At 37.2% G+C, this 22697-nt stretch overlaps 1 long non-coding RNA gene across 3 annotated transcripts in view; it reads left to right on the top strand.

Moving 5' to 3' along the window:
- The window catches only part of LOC102081862 (uncharacterized), a 96826-nt gene that overhangs the window by 67930 nt on the left and 6199 nt on the right, over positions 1-22697 (top strand). The window lies entirely within an intron of this gene.

Raw genomic sequence — 22697 nt, 5'->3', positions numbered from 1 at the left:
ATATAGTGTACAATGATGTTACTAATAAGATTATCAGCCTTGGCAGTGGAATGAAATGACATGCACAGGAATAATGAAACTGACATCAATGTTTTCTCTCCTGTAAGAAAAGAAATGCCCAAACTATTCCTTAAGATCCGACAGAAGTGGATGTGTACTTTCAGAAAATCTATTTGTGGTCTAACTTCCATTGTTCATTGTGTCCATTGTGGAAACACATCAATAGAAGACACACATTTCTACAACCAGCTGTTAAAGATCTGCTCCATGAAAGTTAGTGACTACTGCTATACTTAGAGGCACACAGCAGCACGTAACAAAAGCAAGCTAGCAGCAGTCTGCTCTTCAGAAATATTTACCCAGAGGTACTGTAGATGTAACAATGATAAGGAAATAAAGCTAATAAGTGTCACTTTGATGTGACAACAAATTATACATGGCTCTATCAGATCTCATTTCCATTCCACAACACAGAAACAGAGAATACCCTGAAGCATGGCTGTTAATGGGAGGCTGTATCAGCCATCATGGAAAGCTTGCCTCATTACTCACTCCAGCACAACTGTGCCCAGGGTGGTCGATTTCCCCAACGGACACCGGTTCACAGACCAGAGAGGCACTGTGAGGCGTACGACTTGTTTTTCAATGCACAGGGCACAGATGCCGTCATGCTGCAAGTGTGTGAAATTGTAGTATCAGGGAAATTCATTTAAGCTAAACGTAAAACAGAGAATCAAAAAGAAAAGGAATTCAGAATGGGACTTTAACATTTTTCTTAAAGCTTTAAGTTGTATCTCAAGACTCGTAATTATTGGTTTGATCAACTTCTAATTGATTCTCTTCAAGGCTTTGGAAAATTACTCTGTGTCGCCATAACCAGCAACCGCTCGTCTTCATTTTCATTATGCGTCTGATTCTGTACGACCTGATTGTTATTCAGAGAGAATTTTCCATTTGGGAGGGCGCCAAATACTCACATAACCTTCTATCCCTTCCAACCTATGCAATGAATATTTTAAAACCTTAATGTATATTGGCAGTCTTAGTCTTTCCTTTGTCCATACATGATATCTTAAGGGCCCTTTTCCTGCTAAAGGAACACTGGCACTCCATTATTTTTTCCCTCTTCACATTTCGCAGTCGCTACTGCTCACTGGTTTTACTCTCTCTACCCCCGTTTCTATCCTTCCTGACAAAGTCAATAGGGGGCATCCCTCATCTGTCAAAAACAAACATCAGAATATGTCTCCTGCTTTTTCCCCCCTTTTCTCATTTCCTCTTTTTGTGTAGTGTGGCTGCCTGCTAGACTTACTGTGGATTCTCAGTTTGTCAGTCTTTGCAGATTATAATGTCATTAGTGAGGCTGCTTGGTGACTCTAATCAACATATGCACGTAAGAGCAGTCAAAACATATAAGGGAGAAAGTCCTGGAGAAGTAGCTGACCCTCTGGTGACTCTCTCACCCAGAGGGGTGGCAGCAGCACTTGCTGTGTGTGTTTCAGTGCAATCTGTGGAGCAGATGGCTGGAGTCCTGGGCAGAGAGCAGCAGGTCTCAGTCTGCATGTCACCAGGATGACGGGAGCTGGCTCCCTCTGAGCTTTAGTTAATACCTTCCTGTATGACAGACTTGTTAAAGGTTTGGGTGAAACTCAACTGACTCTTTACAAAAGAACAATACTCTCTCTCTCCGTGTCGCTCTCTCTCGCTCTCTCTCTGTGTCACTGTGTTTTGCGCTCTCTCCCCGTGTCGCCTGTTCTGGGTGGTAGTAAATATTTACTGGTAAGTACTGCCCTCAGCCTCTCTCCCTCTCTTTGGCAGTGGGAGTGTATTATATTTAGTATATAGTTTATTAATCTTGCTGAGTGTTTAGAAAACATTTGTATGTGTATATGCTCTCTGGATTTTTTCCTGTTTAGATAAATCATTAAATAACTTATAGACACAGACATTTTTATCACATTATGAATAAATATTTGTATAAAACATATCTCCCTATATATACATCGGATTATATATGCGATTTGATTATTTCCCACAGACTTACTGTGAGATGTTTCTGCAGAGGCTTTTCGTGATGAAATCATTAAAGCAAAATCAGCAGTGGGGTAAATAAACATTTGCTTATTTTTGTTCATTTCATTACTCGCTCTCTCGGGCACTTAGACTTTAATCTTGGTTGCTGGCAGGTAGAGCAGGCTAGGCCATGGCTTTTGAGGTGCAAGTGTTGTTGCCTCTCCTCCTCTCTTTCCTTCTCTCCCTCCTCATATTATATAAAGAGTGGCAGCAGGCAGAGTGACAGACTGCCCCAAGAGATGACACCTGTCACTGAGGGGAGTGCTGCTAATCTACAAGCCTCATTTTGTTTGAACTCTTTGTCACCTTGCCGTCAAATCCTCATCTTCTCAGTCACTGCCAGCTTCCCTCCCCTCTGTTTTTCTACTTGCTCTGCTTTGCCCAGTTTCTCCACAATATATAGTACCTTCGCCATCACACAATACAAATCAATCTTCTCTGGTGAACCATCTTCCTGCTAACGTTTATTTACTAAATGAGTGTTATATATGTTAGCGTTTCCGTATGTCATTTCTGTGTTTCGTTATTTCTATGTAAAGACAAAGCGAGTACTTTTTGAGAAAGTTGAACTTAGTGGGGGTTTCTTTACAGAGTGTTTAAAATTGCTTACATCCCGCCAGTGTATGAGAAGATGAGGCGTCGTTGTTCAAATGTTTTTATTTCCTGAACAAAGCCTCATTCATTGATATTGAGATTTGTCTAAGTTAAAGTGATCTGAATAGAAATGCGGTCTGGAGTGGCTCAGTCTCTGTGGAGCAGCACACTCCACCCCCTGGCCAGATATCTATATTGTCCACTTCTACAGACTGTGCTTTGTAATTATAATATAATTCATTATGTCTATGCAGCATGTGTCACAAAGGAGGAGTCCTCCCCAAAATCGTCCTGCGCTGTTCAAGCTGACCGAACACATTCTTGTTCCCATTTTAAAGCCTGCAGCATGGAAATATCTGCTCACACCCCCCTAAACAATAGACTTTCCTTTTTTTCTCTTTTTTCTTAATTGAGATATCACCAGGAAATCTGACAGTTAACACCAGCCCCTATCGCAGAGTGGGAAAAATCTATAAATTGACAGAGGGTGGTAAATAAAGGAGCTATAAAGATAAATAAGTGACAAAGAATGTACTAATCCATATCATACTTAATGAAATAATAATAAAAATAGTTAATAATAACAAGGCAGAAATTGTGGTAAACATTTATGTTAATGCTGAGTTTTTGCCCTTAATATAATTTATGATGGCACAAAGAACAGAAAAACACACACACAGACACACACACACAATGTAATCCAAGTTTCAGCAGATGCATCAGCCAACTTCTTTAAATGCTTCCATTAAGTGGAATTATCTTTTCCAGACACATTTTGTATGAATGCATCCAAAAATCCCTATTTCATTTGGATTGCATGGGTTTTAATTTAATCCTTTTCCTTATTAAAAAAATAAGATGCAGCATCTTGAACAATAGTAAGGCCTGTCTGCATCGAACACAATGGCTAAGGTTAAATTGAGGGTTGTGTATACCCTTTGCTGTATTAGAAGCATTCATATTCAAATAAAAGCAGACTGAAGGCACTGATTCATACAGCATCGCAATGTGAAATCTCACAGTTGCACTCATAAACCAAAAATGCAATGCAGTTACAATTTCTGATGTTAAAAAAAACATTGATAGCACATGTTTAATTTTGCAACTGCTTAACTGTTTAAGCATGAACTGCAGCTTGTTTCTTTTTTTTGTTTGTATATTTCTTAATCCTACTACTAAAGTATACAATACTATACAGCTATCATAAATACATTTTTTGCTTACAAAACTGTCATTTTTCTATGTATTTTGATTTTTGTGGATTTTGGGGAAGTTGTAAATCAGTGAAAAAAGTCAAGCCTCTTTTTAATTCAGTGTTTCATCATAAACATATGTTTATTACTGCAACCACTGTGAAATCCCCCTTCCAAGGGCTACAGATATCTTAAAAATTAATAAGACTTTGTTTACCCATTGCAGACATGCTATAGGTAACAGAACCAGGTAATTTAAGCTCTTGAATTCTGTTTTGCCTGTACTTATTTTAGTAATTTTTCATTTGTAATTCCATAGAAATTTAGGAACATTAGTCATGATTAACAAATATATAATCCACAACTATTTACTGTGATAACTCGGATATGTTCTTGGTGTTTAATTAAACCACTGTCCAATAGCTCAGTAGCTCACACCTGACAGAATAGGTTGCGTTATGCTATAAAGGACTTTTCAACATGTGGTTGTCACAAGCAGTATATCCCAATATCATATACTGACTAGTTGTAATTTCACAGACAACTTTTGGAGGCAAATTGGGAAGTTTATGAAATACTGTTATATCAGAAAATCTAAGAGAAACTAATGGTACGTGGACTGAAGGATAAACCGATTGCCAGGTTGTGATATTGAATTTGCTTTTGTAGTTCAGCGCAGCTTCCTGCTGTGTTCACCTAGAATACAGGATTTGATAAATGATGACAAGTTTCTTATTTCTTTACTTTAAATCAAGGCCAATAGACTAATCATTATAAAACAACATCAACCAGAGTGATTACAAACAGAAAGCGCCTTGATTAGACCAAAGGAATTTTTTTCCAGTATACGTTCCTATCGATTACAAAGAGGTTTAGCACATATATGAAGGAAGTGACAGTGATGTGAACCATTTTCTTTTAAAGATTTCTCTCGAGACATGCATAAGCTATACAAACAAAAAGAAAACAAAAAAGAAAAAGAAAAATATAGCACAAATGTTTTGCTAAACCAATATTAGCTTAAGAAAAGAGTTAACTTCAATAAGTATGCTAATTCGTTTTGGCTTAAACACTTTTTTATTTATTTGTTACTACATTGTCAAATATAATACAGCCACCAACTTGCCATTAACAAGTGGCAAAATAGCCAGTCTTTTGTCTTCTACATAAATGATTGCAAAACAGCCTGTGGATAATACAATAATACTCTCAAATTTAATAAAGTTCTCGTTACGGACACCACAAATGCATTTATTGACCAACTAATCACAAATTAGTGCCTCACAAGCGTTTCTGACTGTATCCTTGCAGTATTGTGTTCGGCGGACAAATCTCACTTCCTGAGTGCTTTTATAATTTACTTCTTATTTCTGTACAGAAATAATTGCACTCGCACACTCTTACCAAATAATATCAGTGCTCAGGTTCTACTGGGTGATGCATTGTCTTTCCCATCCCCCTGTCTTTGTCTGAGCAAAGTCACATGACAGTCATGAAACAAATAATTTCATTGGCTATATTCAGAGCATGCCTACGAAGAGAACAACAGCTTGTCTTGGGAGTCAAGAACTAGGTACAATGTCTTCTGCGATGGGATGGCCAACACAAATGGGCTGGCGCACCTATCCAATTAACACTCTGCCTGCCAATCCCTGTCAGGTCACACGCTGACTCCCATGGCATGCTCTACCTGTCTCTGCTGCTCTCAACACATGCCCAGCTCCAATATAGAATTAACGCCACTTTTCACCTGGTCACGCTGACATGCCATAGATTAGACTGGTGCAGCATGGAGATATGCTAGGCGCTCCAAATGAGGGCACCTGGGGTTAAGATTTCAAATGCAGTGGGGCTATTGTTTTGCCACTTCTTTAATATTAATTAAACTCTGAGGTGAAAATGTTCTTTACCAAAGTACTGCTTAATTCCTCCACAAGTGAGCACCTGATAAGAGATTTTATTTAATGATCACCTGGATGTTACAACTAAGACCTTAACAAAACCAATAAGCAACTGGGACTAAATCCTTCTTTATTAATGAAACAAAATTCTGAAGCAATTATCTAATATTTAAGGCAAAGACGGATTTTTTTTATATATTTATTTTGCTACTGCCATAATATCTAAAAACAAAAACTACGTTTACATGTACAGATTATATAATCAGTATACTGCAGTATATTTGCAATATTCCTAAGAGATATTTACAGCAAATCATAGCGAATGTCTTCACACGTTTCCACATGTGTGTTTATTTATATAATAAATGATATAAATAAAAAAATGAGTTCAGGAGAGTAGGTTTCTTGGACTTGTGCTGTAGTGAACTTCCACATTTCCAGATGAAATTGCATGACAACATTTTCACCATTTGAAGAAAATAGAAATTAAATATAGTTAGAAGCTAAATGATTCAGCCACATCTAATATTTCGAAGGGCAAAACAAAAGTACACAAAGAAGAGTGGACTTCACATAATAGTAAGGGCACTTATAGTTTGTGTCCTGCCAGCTAGTTTTTAAGCTTCTTATCCTTATCTAAGTAGTAACTACACCACAAGATCTTATCATCGCTCTCCCAAAGTAGCCTCTCTTCAGGCAGCATGGCTGTCTACACCCTCTTGCTTTGTCTTGTTCATGTTACTCAGAGTGTCTCCTTATGTTGAGTTGTTGAGAGAGGTTCCTAAATATAGCAGGAAAAGGACTTAGCAGAAAAGATGAAGACTATCTTGTTGAAGAAGAAGTGGTGACATGCTGCTCCTTTGAGTCACCCCATAGTTTTAAAGAAATCAGTCCAACTTTTTTGTTAGGCTTTTATTTTAGTTAACTGTCTAACAAACCTCTTGCAGTTTTGAATTTCTCCAAGTGTGTCCTGAGCCAAGATAGGCAACCTTAATCTGTTGTCTGTTTGGTGGCCAAAGAAACAGGAGATCCCAGAAAAAACCTGTGCAAGCACAAGGAGCGGGACCCTCTTGCTGTGACTGACCCTCCATTCTGCCATATAATAACAGTTTTTCCACTAGGGAGCAAAATAATTCCAAAACAAGCTGACAGATACACTGACATGGCTGATATTATGACATACAGCTCCCTGAAAAATGTGGAAATACCTGGATCTTGGATTGCAGGATGTTTGACTTTCTTCACCAAAACGCTGCTAACTTTGTGATGTGGGTTCAGTTTTTGTTATTTTTAAAAACTACCATTTCCTTCTAAATAGCAGTTAAGAAGCGTCGTGTTTGAAATGTCCAAGCTGTGAAACACAAGTAATAAACTTAACTTACTTCCTTATGTACTTATTTAGACTTCAGGATGATAATTTTTGTGGGCTTATGACTCTGCTGAATCAATAGATTGTGTTCATTTTATTCCAGTGTGAAAATGACATTGCCTAATGCAGGTTTAAATAGATTATAATAGAAGTATTATCTGTCCCAAAAACTGTTACAAACATCACCGCAGTGTTCTCACAGTTAAAAATAAAATGGAATATTTTTATATATAATATTACTATAAAGATTTTAGTCTATATGTACCCTATCTTCTGCTTAATAGGTGGACCAATCTGAATGAAACTTTGCATAAACATCATCACACATACAGCAATTATTAATATCTCTATATTAAAAAACATTTATTATCATTCCCAGTTCTTTTGATTTTTAAATATATCATGTTCTTTTCATCATCAGACCTGTTCTTGTAATGTTACATTCTCCATTGCTTTTGTTTTGGGAGTCATGTTCAACATACACCGTCCATACGTAACTCAATGGTCATCAAAAGCCTGGCAAAAACCACCCAGGCAGGTTTCTTTGTGCTTTCTTTGTGGGTACACAACATTTTTGACACTTTTGACTGCTAAATCAAAAACAGAAACAGTTATATGCAAAAGATGTGGTTTGCTTTATGCAAGTGATAAGATTTTCTTATTTTAAATTAGACATTAAATAAGTAATGTTAAAAACAGTTAATTAAAACTTTGTTTAGATGTTACTTTTTGCTTTGTGAAGTGAATAAAAAAACGCAAACCTTAACTTTATTATGATGTCAGTTACGTAATGCGTTCAAAAAAGATTGTGGCTAAGAAGCTTTAAATTTGGCCACTAACCCAACTGAAGTAATAAACCTGTGCTTTAATATAGCATCCCCAGCACTTCTGCCAACCTTGGAGCTTTCCCTGGAAAGTTCCTTTTAGTATCAGCAAAATAAATTGACATTGCTCTGTCAAAAAGGACAACCCTTCAACTTGAATTTCATTATGGGAAGAAAGAAGAAGTTGCAGGAGGCAGCTTGGGATCATAAACCCAAGTACATATTAAATGCTGAGATTTTTTGCACTGTATTGCTGCATATTATTTTTTTTTCATGTCATTAAACATCATAAAATGACACACTAGATGCGTACAATGTCTGCATATGGTACATAAAATTTTCTGGATGTACGAACCCATGATATACTTTTGCAGGGAGTTCAGCAGGTATTTAAGGTGAGTGGGAAGTCCCTTCCACTGGGGGTCATGTTCTCTAACACACACCTCAGGGGATGTTAAAGTAGACCTTGACAGACCAGGGGAAATATTTACAGTACAAAACCCAAATGAATGACAGCAAATGGGCTTTCTCCTTGCTGTCCTCCTGACATAACTCCTCAGTGTTGTAGACTGGTAGCACATCCACTGCAAAGGCTGTTGTTTAGATTAGTAGCTGCCAATAAAGCGAATGCCTTGTTAGTCATCAGTCAGTGAAGAAATGGAAACTACATACACTATATTCTCTTCAAAATCAAGAGCAGAAAGTCCCCTAGCAGGCTTTACAAGATGTGAGATATACAAAAGTAGTGAATTACAATAGCTTAGTGTAAGTTTGGATATGGAATAGTTTGAAATACAAACTTGTGAATAAATGTGCCAGCGTTTTATAAATCCGTTTCCTGCAGGGGTTGCATTTACTTACTGAAAACCATTAAAGTATGTCATTTAACACCTCAAATATTTGTCAGTAACAGATTCTTTCAGAGACACAGCTGATGTTGGTGTTGTGAGTTGCCAGATGCTCTGTTTTTCATGTTGTCACCTTTCGGGGATAACTGAACTTTTGTCTGTTTTGTCTTTTCATTAATTATCTTCCAATATGTGTTGAGTGGATGTGGATTGCTTTCACAAGTTAAAAGCATTTTAATATGTTCATAACTACAGTATGAGTAATTTCCACCAGTGACAAGTTAATTTGTCACCTCATGTTATGTTTGCTTCTTTAAAAATGGTACACGAAGCTTTCAACAGTTTACTGTATCATCGAGCATATTTGTGCTGTTTGTTGAATAAAATACTGTAGGACAACATTTATTCACATAACCTTATAAACTCTGGCTAAATAATAACAAATTATATATGTAAATCATTAAAGAAAGAGCGGTATACAGTTTGACCATTGCATGTTTGTCTTTGTGTTTTCTAAAGTCTTTTTGGCGAGCAGGCAGAAATGGCTGCAGATGATCACTGATGACTGTAGATATTTAATTAGCAAACTTTTGCTAGTCCACTGGCTCCATCTTTCTTTGGAGGTAAAGAAAAGAAAAATGTAAGCACACTCTTTCTGTCAAAGGCTAACAAAACAGGTAAAACGTGGCTTTATGGACACATGAGAATCAGCCAAGTGGGGGGTTGGTCAGTCCAAAACTTGTATCTATGCGCAGTTATCTTAACAGTCGATCGATATTTTGAAATTAAATTTGCTAAGCAAATTCACATCCTCCTGGAGATTGATTATAATCACTTTCATCATGCTCATACTTTTCATCTAGTTTTCTTGTTTTAAGAAATAAATACATTGGTCAGAAGAATTAAGGGAGCACTTAAATCACACATCAGACCTTGTTAAATATTGAAGTTCAAAACCTTACTGACACTTATTGTATAATTTGATTACAACAATATAATGTGACAGCAGTTAGCAAAAGCAGTGTTAGATGATGTTGGTGGGATTATAAGTTTTCTTGAGAAACTTTCACATCTGTCACATGTACTAAGTGTGAACACTACTGAGGTCATTTTGTAGGGCTGGAGTGATGCCCTTATACGGTACCGTCCAGCTACCCCAACTGATTTCTTCTCCATACTCCATATACTCCATATACTGTGATGGTCATGTGTTCCCATAATGTTCTTGAGGAGTATAAGAAGTATAAACCAATGTGTTGCTTTATTGGTTCCTGTATTTAGTACAGTATTAGTACAGCTGTGCCCAAGTTTAGCTCTAGTGCACATTTAGTCTTGTGTGATGGTAAGAGCCAGATTAACACAGTAAATAAATGTTATTTTTACTGACCTCAGTGGTCTCACATCTCACCATATATCAATGACACAGTTTACACTGGATGTGTTATGGTACCGTGTTATAGCCATTATATGCGGTTAGAAGATTGCAGAATTCCAATGGGAACTGAACTGAGCTTAATACAAAGCTAGACTTGCTGCTGTCTAAAAACTATTTGCAACACTATTAAAGCAATGTTTCTATATTACAATGGTTACCATAGTTAACATCCATCCATCTATTCTCGTCCCCTTACCGGGGTGGTGTTTGGCCTGTAGTCTATTCCAGCTACCATAACACGAGATGCACGCCCTGGACAGGTCGCCAACCATAGTAACAGTGACCACTTTTTCAGTGTCCAGAGACTAGGTTCCTTAAGGAAAAGTTCATTGTGCATACGCAGACATGCATTCATGTTAACAGTGTTTTGCTAGTGTAGTGTTGTTTGTCAAGTAATGTTTTGTTTTTGTTTTTTTGCCTTGGACTAAAGTGCTTTGATAAATGTATCTGATACATGTGAATAAATTCCAGCTTCTGCATTATTAGTGCATTAGTCCATAAAGTCACATTAACTATAGCACATAATTACCATGGAATTCTTAGGACTGGCTTCAGCTGGGCCACCAGTTTCCTGCATTTCTGTTTTGAGTGTCTGGCTAGCAGTTGATTAAAGTTAGTCTCTCAGGATTTGCATCCACAGTTCTATACATGCATTACATGGCAAAAATTCCTCTGGTGGTCCATCCATCCATCCAGCCACAATTTTCCTCTTTATTGAAAGTTTTGTTGCAGTGTCAGCAGGCTAAGCAGGATATTCCAAATATTCAGGTATATACCCAGATATTCTCCCAAGAAATACTTTCCAGTTCCTCCTGGGGGATCCCAAGACTTTCCCAGGCTAGATGAGATGCATAATCTCTCTAATGGGTTTTGGGTATAGCCCAGGGTCTCCTCCCAGTTTGCCATGCCCAGAAAACCTCCATGGCATTCAGGAGAGATGCTTACCAGATGCACTAACCACCTCAGCTGCCACTCCTTTTGAAATGGCTTTGAGATTTCTCTGGATGTCTGAGTTCGTCACCCTGTGTGTGTGCTGAGCCCAGCCACCCTTCAGAAAAAAACTCATTTCGGCGACTTGTATTCAGGGCCTTGATCTCAGGACCATAGGTGAGGGTTGGAACGCAGATGGCTCAGTGTCTTTCTTCACTACAACAGTTTGATACCATTCCTGCATTACTACTGATGCCTCACCAGTCTGCCGATTGAACTCACGCTCCACTTTCTCATTACTTGTGCATAAGATCCCAAGATACTATGACTCCTTCAATTAGGGTGACCTCTCTCTCAAGCAGAGAACCATGGCTTCAGACTTGCAGGTGTGATTCCCATTCTAGCTGTTTAACACTTGGCTGCAAACCACTTCATTGCATGCTGAAGTTCATACTGTCATGAAGTAGCAGAATCACATCATCTGCAAAAGGAAGGGGTTCTATCCTGAGGTTCCCAAAATGGAAATCCTCCTTATCCTCATCACAAAGGATTAGAACCAAGGAGCTACTCTGAAGTCCAACATTCACTGAACATGAGGACCTAATGGACTGTGATAATCGACCTGGAATTCCATACTACTACAGCACACCTCACAGTTCAGACTAGTTCAAACTAGTTCAAAGTCAGTTTTACCTTCATCCTACTGACTGCAAACTCCAGAGGTATATTTTTTGTCAAATCTCACAGATTTGACAAAATGATCTTGTCCTGCTTTTTGCAGATGACGTGCTTCTTTTGGCTCCATGAGGCAGTGGCTCCTAGATTACACTGAGGTGGTTTGTAGCTGGGTTGAGAATAAGCACATCCAAATCTGAGGCCATGGTTCTCAGCTAGAAAAGGGTGGAGTACTGATGCCTGGTCATGGATAAATACGTTCCTGCCCAAAGTGGAGAAGTTCAAGTATCCCGAGGTTTTGTTCACAAGTGAGGGTAGAGTGCAACAAGAAATTGACAGGCACATTGGTTTGGATGGTGTAACAGTTTGTTGTGGTGAAGAAAGAGGTGGGTATAAATTTAAAAGCTGTCAAGTTAAAGTTTAATCTGTGTGCCTACACTCACCTATGGTTGACTGTGAATACTGACTGAAAGAAGCAACAGAAATGAGTTTTCTCCAAAGGGTCTCTGAGCTCAGCCTTAGAGATGGTGTGGATCTTGGTCCCGCAGGACGTGCTAAGAGCAGAGCCAGTACTCTTCTTCATCGAAAGGTGCCAGCTGAGGTGGTATGGATATCTGAACAGGACGCTTCTTCGTTGCCTCCTAAGAGAAGGGTTTCGGTTTTTGATTAAAAAAAAATCTGTTGATGATTTAACATAACTAATAAATGTATTATAGCTAATAATACTATTACATCTTATAGATGCTTCGTTTAAAGTTTTCATACACTACAAGCATGAAAGCCATTTTGTATAATGTTTGCTTTCTAAATTGGTATTTCTTTCCAAATAAAGAAAATACTCTTTTCTTGCTTCAATGAATATATCATTCTAAAGAAGCTGTGACAGAGGATTAAAAAAAGTTTGTCTAAGAAACTGACATTAAACACTATATTTTCTCGTTTCTGCTTTTTATGACAGGTGCCAAAATGCACTTTGAAACTCCTTGAGGAAAAACTATAAATCTGTAGCCAGAAGAGGATCAAAAGTGGTTACCAGTGGTTGCCAAACTAATAGTACAAAAAGAAACACAGCGATTTCAGCAAAAGCATACATACAGGCTTACTGAGCATGTGAGTAGATTCTGTGATCATTACATTCGAAGCTGGATAAATGGGTTAAATTAGATTTTGCAACCACAGACAGCATTCAGCTGAATGGATATTAGTAACTGAATCAGGACACCCTGCAAATGATTCTTGTGCCAGATCCTACTGCCAGGACATTTACTGTGGGGAAACTCACAACATGTTGGTTGCAAAGATCATTTTTACACAACCCACTCACCAGACAGGCCGCTGATATTGGATGATTTCTCGGAAACCCAGATTACGCTCGTGACAACATTTTTGAGCATTTGCTGCCAACATTTTCCACTTGATTATTCCTACAACATCTGCTTATGACAAGTACAGTATGGTTAAGGTTTGGTTAGGTTTAGACAACCAAAGCTACTTGGTTTAGGTTATGGAGAGGAAGTGCTAAAAAAATAACTACATGGATAAGGTTAGTCAGCTGAAACATGCGGTAGTGGTTAACAAATAAAATCTTCAAACAACCCACCAAAATGTCTGCATATGGGATGGAATTAAGTAAAACTTCCACTTGGCGATAGTTGAAACACAATGCACCATTTTTGAGTAGATTATCCTCATATTACCAGTTGTCATCTTCCCCTTTAAATACTTACAGGTTACTGGTAGTGTGTTTTGAGTAGCAGTTTGTCATGATATTGTATCTATTCGACAGCTGTTCCTTCTTTTAAAAAAAAAAAGTTGCTATAGTAATAAGAAACAATGTTACTAATCACACTAATCACATGTTTAATGGCTGTACCAACCAGTTTGTCACAATTATTTAATAGAACAAAGTTGCAAGTAACATATCATAAATGAAATAATTGTCATTAACACATAAATTAGCAAAGGAATATTATCTCATATATGGCTCTGACAAATGTTCAAGCCCTTTGTTTCTCTTTATTTGTCAACCAGTGTAAATGTTAACCAACAAATAGGTATGGTGGGTTTTCTTGACCCCCAACACTCCACCCCCAAGCAGTAAGAAAACCCTCAGGTGTACTTTTGTGCAGTTAAGAGTCGAAACAATGTGATACATGACTCCCTGTATGCAGGTGTGAAAATTCAATAGTACTTTAACCATGGATTTTCTCTTTGTCAACTTGAGCAAGGGAAATATCATTAGGCCAGGTTTTCCAGAGATAAATTTAGCTATCATGGGATGTTATAAACCATTAACATCAAGCAAAGACGTATCACTTTCCAGGACTGAGTATTGTATGTGAAAGGCTACACTAACCCCAGTGGATCCCAGTGGATATTAAGCTAACAGTTCTGGACTCCGGTGGGCATCTTAGCAAAGAGATCCTCTTTATTATACTGTAAGTCAGTGGCACAAATATGAGCTGGGTGATGTGAAGCTTTTTAGGAAACTCAACCCAGCAGCTTTGTAGGAAGGGGTACAGCTTGTCTACACTGCATGTAATTTGCAGATTCTTTACACTGTATTGTGTATGCTGACAGGTTTGTGATTTGTTTGCACTTCATGGGTGTCTAATTGATTAAGATTAAAGGAGAATGGTTTGTCTGGCTGTCGAAGAAAATTCCTGGCTGATTTGTATTTGCTGTGCCCCTCCTTTTTAAGTGCGAGTAAACCCTCCAACTACACACCTAACATGAGCCAACACAGGCCACATGCTGGTCTGCATGCTGGTTCACATGCACTGCATGACACAGCAGCTGAATAAAGCCATCACTTACTTACTAAACAACTGAGCTAGTGGCACTGCTCTCAGTTCCAGGGAGCTTTGCCAGTCATGCATATATTCAAGAACTCACACTTGCACACATTCTGCTCTTGTTGTTGTTAAGAAAATGCAATTTAATAGAAAAAAAGACAGTCTTTACATATATGTTACATTCATCATCCCTGTTTTCAAAAGGGAAATTAAGTGATAATCAGACTTAGATTATTCTTCAAATATGGCATAAAATTCAAAAATGACATACTGCAGAGTTCAATAAAAATCAAAGTTATTGTATGTCTTGATATTTTTTCATATTTGCAGTGAGGGTTCTGTGATGAAATTATAATTGGAATGGACAAAATCCCTTAAAGTGTCTCTTGTTTTAATTAAATCATAAATTTAAAAGGTAGAATTAAAGTAGGTTCAATAACAAAGAGAAAATATTATGTCAAAGTCAGAGAAGTGGATTTATTTTCACTGCAAACTAAAGCTATACTACAAAGTACAAGAACTGAATCCTGTTCTACTCCACTTTCTTTGATAGTGGACCACCATGTTATAAATAATGTATTAAAGGATTTACAATGCAGAGAAAGAGAGCTGCTTTCAGAAGAATGAAAGTTCCTTTACTATAGCGCCTGAAAAAAGCGTGTTAACTCTTTGCAGCCCAGACCCAGTCTGAGTTATAAAAGACTTCATATATTTTCTTTTGTATTGTCCAGGTTAAGAGAGTGTTTGGTTTCCTTTTTACAGTTTGTGGTAGCTTATTTTTTCTGCCAAAAGGTGTTTGAGGCCTACTGGGACCACTTAAAAGTTTATGCAGAGCACTAGCCAAGCTGGACAAAAAAGCCTTGAAGTATGCACACACTGGCCCCTTTCTCAGAACCTCTCAGCTCTGGCTTGGGGGAGTGTTGTTGGTTTATGAGAGGGAAAATAGCCCCAGCCTTCTGCAAAAGTGAAATGGGATTAAGGCCTTTGTCCGGCCCACAATGGTAAGGGGAATTAGCAATAGTTGTAGGCACTTAGAAGAGCTCTCACACAGAAGCTTATCCCAGATTTTGCACAATAATCATTTGAATATCAACAGTGTTTTGCAACTACAGCGCTAATGTATAAACCTCTCTCTTTTAGATATCGAAATCCCCAAAAGGATTTTTACCACTGGCTACATCACAAATATTCACGCTTTTTATTGAGAATCATATTGCCACTGCGTTTTACGTCGTATTAAACCACAGATTGAAAGTGGTGCGAAAAGCCTAAAGTTTGTGGTATTTATTTATATTATCTTTATATTTGTTGACTTGTAAACAAGTGATGAAACAGCTGAAAAACTATGTCTAATATCAAACAGTGTAATGATAAATGCATGTCTATTTGGGCAGTCAAGCCACTTCTATTTGTGAAAAAAAAAAGGTTCATTAAATGCTGTATTTTGTATTATAATGTTATACAAAGACTAACATTATAAATAAAATTTTACAGGGAGGATTTTGTATTTAGATGTTTTGCTGAAATTCTGTCAAATTCTATATAAAATAAAAAAGAAAATATTAGCTTTAAAATGAGAAACTTTCAGGAGAGCAGCAAATTGTTTAAATTTGAATCTTTACGTTCAATCACAAGTTATGTGTTAATTGTGTGTTTTGGGGTTTGTTTGTTTTTACCACATTAGTATGGAAACCGAGAATCCCATGCTCTATCTGACCACAGCGTTAGACAGAGATAACTCTCACAGAGGAGGAAGAATTGAGACCTTCTGCCTCAGTTGAGTCTCACAAGACTGGCTTCAAGAAGTGTGATGGCCTCAGCATTTTTGCCCACACAGTGAAAAACGTATTGTCCAAATCACAAAACATTGAGTGAGATCAGCAGACTTGTCAAGAGGCCCTGGCTTGAATATGAATGATGAGAGAAAAGCAGGGTGGTCCTGGTGCTGTTTTGGTGTTAGGCAGGTGAACATAAGCTCAACTGTCCCTGCCAGCTGTCTGTCCAGAGTTTACCAATTTAAAAAAAGAGAGAAAAAAATAGCTGTTTAGCACTTTCATGTAAATTAGCACCAGTAACGGAGAGAAATCATCTGCAGACACTGGTGTAATTGCCAGAATGTATTTAAATTTCTTGGCATGATTGCATATTTTAAGTGCTAAAATGTCATCTTAACACATCTTCCTAAAAATCTGATACCTCAGGTATGCTCCAAGCACTCACACTGAAATGAAACGGCTGAAGGTGGCTTTTCAAAGTGAACCCACGCATGAATTTTCTGTCAAAATGAAGAAATTAAGACATAACACCTCCCCTTCTTTCCTGTCCTTAACACATGCACGCTTGCTAGTTCAATTCACTCAAGTGTCTGCATAGTATCTGCATTCAACTGGATACAATGATGCACAAGATGAATAAAGTTATCTCTGCAGCTGAATGGGATGTTGCTTGTGGGAGGGAATGGGGAGGTTCCCTATATGCCTGAGCTGAAAAGAGCTCGGCTTTGAGGGCCAGTGCTGCAGAGGTCAGGGCCCAGCTGCTTTTAGGGGTGAAAGGGACACCGGCAGGCTGGACTGGCGCAAGAGACCTAACAAAACCAATCGTGTCAAATAAAGACATCTCAGATTGGCCGTTGACAGATCCCTTCCCAAAGTTGCTGAACATGCTTCATTCAAACTTTGCTCTGGTTTGTATCACATTTCACAGTCAGAGTCCCATTTCACTTGTTAAGAACCTAACATACAGTATAAACCTTTATTTTCGTTTCCTTTGGTTTTGATTTGATTTGGAAATCAACATTTCTACACAGGTAGGATACTTTTAATCATTTCATAGTTCCAGAATTTTATGTTAAAGTAACACTTGCACCTTACCTTTAACCTATATAAAACATTTAATTGGCTTGAATATTTTATCTCAGATGTAGAGGTGCGTTCTTTTCAGATACCAGATGGATATGATGGATTTTTGTATTCTGGAAAATGTGTTGAAGTGTGTTAGTAAAACCACCAAGCACTTTTCTAAAAGTGTTTAGTTGATGAGGTTATTTTAGTTTGAAATTGCAGTGTTGATGGTGCTTCAATTTTAATGTTTTTTTTCCCAAAAAAGAGCAAGAAGACACAAGGTCTTCTCTTTTTCTGAGTTTGCAGATTTTATAGGGTGCAGAAATTTGCAAAGTTTAAATTTGTGGGGGGTAAGTAGGATAATAATCAGGCCACATTATAAAGAATTGATGGTTCATTTTCCCTGTCAGCAGTACCAGAGCTTTGCCCAAAGATGTGCCGACCTGTGCAGATGGGGTTCAAAGCCAATTTCCATGTTAAAAACTCTGCACGCTCCAGAAATCCCTCACACTGACTCTCGTTGATCAGAGTATATGACAAGCCTGTCTCTTAAAACAAGTCTGCTCATGTAAGTAAATGGCAGTTTACAACTGCACAACAAACAGTCTAGCCAGGTTTGAGTGTAGTAATAGTCTTGTTTTCATGCATACCCAGAGGCAGTGACATAAAGACAAAAGATGGCTATAGAGTGTGCTGTCAAAATGGAAAATATGCCCCATTATATGTCATACAGTAATTACACAAACTGTAAAAAGTAGTCCTATCATTTTTATTTTTTTTTAGTCTTACTCTTCCTTTTATCCAGTCTGTGTCAAGTGTCGTTACAAAGCTTTAATTCTTGCCAGAAAATCAGTTCAGCCATTCATCATCAGCTCACATTTAAATTCATTTTCCTTCAGGCTGCTTTTTTTTTTTTATCCTCCTGTGTGCCGAGTTTACTAAGAGACAGAAAATCTGTGAGAAGAATAAAGAGATCACTGGGATGGTGGAAATTTGTTTGATGAGTTATGAGATGAACAAATTTTAAAAAGGAGAAAAATACATCTGCCAAGTATCATCCTCAGTATCCTGAGGACAGCGTTTACGTCACTCTTTATCTTGTTGTCGACTGCAACCCGAATTCTGTGTGTTTGCACACATGCACAGACACAAACTGCATTGTGCAGAAAGGGAGAATTATACTTGTAAGTTGTGCGTGTAATTAGCCCATCCCAGAATTTGCCTTTTTTTTTTTTTTTTTTTTGGTAAAGCTATCTATCTTAATTGCAATCACATATTCTTCAAGAAGAGAAGCAACTGGAGAACAGTCTCATTTTTTAGACTTTGTTCTTTGTTCACTGTTATCACACGACTCTGTGTAATGGTGTCTGTGCTATAAGGTGCTAGCTTTCTCCACCGCGCTGGATGTATTATATCCATTGAAATGCCCGCTAGCTGCAGAGTATTAAGTATGGTGAAAACACAATCTTGGTGGGGTCCGCGCGACTAACAATAGATAGAGGCATGATGACTTATTAAACACAGCCAAACTGCAGCATGGCTTTTCTCATTACCTTTTCAATTCCCAGCCTATAAAGCCTATGAGTCTGGTGACAAAACTCTTGCCATGTAATTCTCTCCCAGGCTTCTTTCATCAGCCGATTTCGCAGAGAAATATGAAGCTGATTTTATCGCACTCTATAAATTCACAAAAGGCCTTCAAGTTGCCCCCATGGAAGACATACCTCATCTCAGTGATGTGCCACCACTATTGCTGATCCCGAGCATTCGATAACAGTGCCTCTCCTTTTTAATGATTTGACAGACATCAGACATGAGCCCTATAGACACGGCATTTTTAATACACTTTTCTTTGCTTGTTTTCACCAGGCTCCTCAGATGAAAAAACCATATCTATCACATCTCTCCCTCTCTCTCAATAAGTGATATATATATATATGTTAAAATATTAAAACCTCCAGCAGCTTTCAGTACTTTTGTTTTTGTAGAGAGATTTTTCAAACCTTGATGCTTGTTTCTTTTCATAAACATATTTATAATTCTTACCTATAATTCTCCAAATGTCTTTGTTCCGGTAAAAATAGTTTCTTTAATACACAGCACAGGTAAATAATAACAATTCACAGCTGTCAAGTCACTTAAAAAATAGCAGAATGACATCTTACGCAAACTACAAATTAGTTGGTGGGGAACCAGACAAAAATAAGCAATAATAAGACACTTACTGTCATATATTGTTAAATTCAGTGTGTTTGAATTTGCCTATGTGTTACCCAGTTGTGTTCACTTTCCTCTCATCTAATTCTCTCATGTGGTTTCTGGCATATTTGCAGTATGCTGGCATACAGCAGGGATTGTTTTCTTTGAAATGTTTTGACTATGGTGTCATTTATTAAAACTTTCATCATGCATGGCTACCTAATCAATTGAAATGCAGCTGCTTTAGCCCCAAGCCTAGGTGTAGCTTAGACCAGCTTTCATCAGCTCAGCCTTTTAAAAATAGAAATCCTGCTATGATGAAAATTTCAGTTTGAAATGGATATTCAGCTTCCCCACTGGGCTGTAATCGTATTTAAAGTGAGACTGTTTTACAAGCATTTCCACAAATGTATATAATTAGCACTATGTGTGATTGTCAGAATGTTTAAAAATTAGCAATGTTTGCTGCTTATTATATCTCTATATATAAACATTTGTGAGTCAGTCAGCACTTTTCCGAGTCTGGTTTTGAACAGCAACGTCCCTCCTTAGTACTAATTAGATTTCCTCCATTATAATGTTTGATAATGCCTCAAGGTTTGGTCCCTTCTATCAGAACATTTCTGCAAACATTCCCTCCTGTTAACTCTTTGTGGACCTGCATGACTTTTTTTTTTCATATTTGCTATCTTCACCTCCATAGGGAAAATATTATCTGCAATAATCATTGTCATCATCATAATTCTCTTCGTGGTCTGTTGGCTCCAAATAAGTAATTTAGTTGTAAAGCAGCTTCATTTATTTTGCCTATTCATTTTTCTTCCTATCATATATCTAAATACAAATCTTCATTTTATAACTGACAGCTTATTACCTCTGAGCACATGCTGATAAATTTAATTCCAATGAGTTAGCTTCCATTTTCGGATCCTATTATCCACTAATATGGCAGCGGCGCGTGGGAGGAGAAAACTTACAGGACAAGAACTCAAAAATAAAATATATGTTCTTATATATAAATAAAAAAATAAATTATTATTATAATTATTGTTATTAATATTATTATTATTGCAGTTGTTTGTAGTACTTGTAGAATTATTAGTTATTAGAATTATGCAGTGTTGCTGCATAATTACACTGAACATTTATTTGTTCTTTGTCTATTTTTTTTGTCATAAGCATAATGCATTTGTTTTGGAGGTTTTTTTTTATAAAAGAAAGTAAAAACGAATAAATAAATAAATTAAAACAAACTATTGAAAACTTTTAAGGCAGTGACAGGTTTCAAATGCAAAAGCTGTAAATTTTAAATGAACTTTTTTGTGTGTTCGTTTTTTCTTTTTTTCAGTCAAACTGAAGCAGCTTTGTTATATAAAACCTCCACAAAAGGCTCAGCATTCTGTGTCTGTGTGTGTGTGAAGTGTGAAGGGAGACTTTTAATGATGAGTGGCCCTTTTTTTTGTTTTGTTTTTCCAGTTTATTCATAAATATATGTCCCTTTATGAACATATAGCTTCCAAGAGAGCAGCATTATGCTACAGTTGGGTCCATTTTAGTGAAGTAAGTAAGTAAGTAAACAATTATTATTAGCTTTGATGTTGGCCTGAATAGCACTCAATTAACAATGTGGCTAATGAGCCCATTAAGGATGAAAGTGTTCTCAACAGGTATGAGAGGATACTGCTGTTTTTGGAGTCTCAGTTCTCAGCACTGAATGCAGCATGAATAACGGTGCTCTTTCTCAATCGCTTCAAAGGCCAAACCTCTACTGCCCAGAGAGCAGAGTTAAATAAAGGTTTGCCTGCAATTGAAAAAAAAAAACATATTAATATTTTAAACATATTTCAGAACAACAAAAATCTATGGATAAATATCAGAACAGCAAGTTAAGCCATGATAATTCTGTGAATAAATAAATTCCCCTCCCATATGTTTAGATTTGGAAAAATAAATGTTCTTTTTCTCCTTACTGCCCGAAAAAGCCCTAAATCAGTTTGTGTATTTTTAAAATTTCAACAAATTTTTGCTGTAATTACATCTTAGTTAAAGTAAACATGAGCTTGCCTATGTCTAATAGTAATTATCCCGCAGTACAAATAAGCCTTGTCTGCTGCAAAGAAAGAAAAGTGAAAGAAAGAGAGAATGTGAGGCTTTCTGCAGCCCCAGTGTTTCCTCTGAAGGACTTCCCACTGAAACGCACTGAAAGCCTGATGCGTGGATTATTTCCACATTATTTGCTGCTGGATTCCAAAAAGTTCTTGTTAACTAGCAACAGCAATTCTTTTATACTGACCGCCTTGTTTGACTGTTTGTTTTCTCTACAAGAAACAATTTTGCTCTTCTCTCACTTTACCCAACAAAATAAAGATCAACTTTAAAAAATATATTTAATAAAGTGTTATTATTATCAAAAGTAAAACAACAAGATGACCTTACAAAAAGTTCTTTCTGTGTTCTGTTAACTTTGTAAATTGTTTTATTTGTGTGATCAAGCAATAATTAAATATTTAAAAGAGCTTTTATTTATATGCAGGTGGAAGGAAAAGAATAATTCCTAAAAAAAAAAAAAACCCCACTAAAGAAATAAAGGGCAAAATGGTATTTAAAAACAGTTATTGTCCACCAAAAAATAACAATAAGTAAATATACGATATAGCAGTGTGCTGAATGAATTTATCTATTTGTAAAACCTGCTTGTCTGCAGAACTTTCAGAATGTTATCAGTAGTTTCAGCTCAAGAATACCTTGAGGTGTTTTGAGTGTAAATCCGTCTAAAGCTGCCAGCACTGACATACACAGCATATGCTAAATACAGATAAGAGTATTTTTAATAGATCGGCAAAAAGTCTCCCCACATAGCTCAATGGATGTGCTTTGAATGTAGTTGATAAGTTGGCTTAAGCTGAATGCTGTATCCCAATGCAACATTGTGCTACTGGGTGAGCCCATCACAAACTAGCCTTCCAGTAAAGACCACTTCCAGGGGAGGGATTATAGAAAAGCCTCGAGATCAGCTTCATG

The sequence above is a fragment of the Oreochromis niloticus genome, linkage group LG7 (assembly GCF_001858045.2).
Source record: "Oreochromis niloticus isolate F11D_XX linkage group LG7, O_niloticus_UMD_NMBU, whole genome shotgun sequence".
NCBI lineage: Eukaryota > Metazoa > Chordata > Actinopteri > Cichliformes > Cichlidae > Oreochromis > Oreochromis niloticus.
The sequence above is the reverse complement of the archived record's forward strand: the minus strand, read 5'-3'. Positions and strand labels throughout refer to the sequence as shown.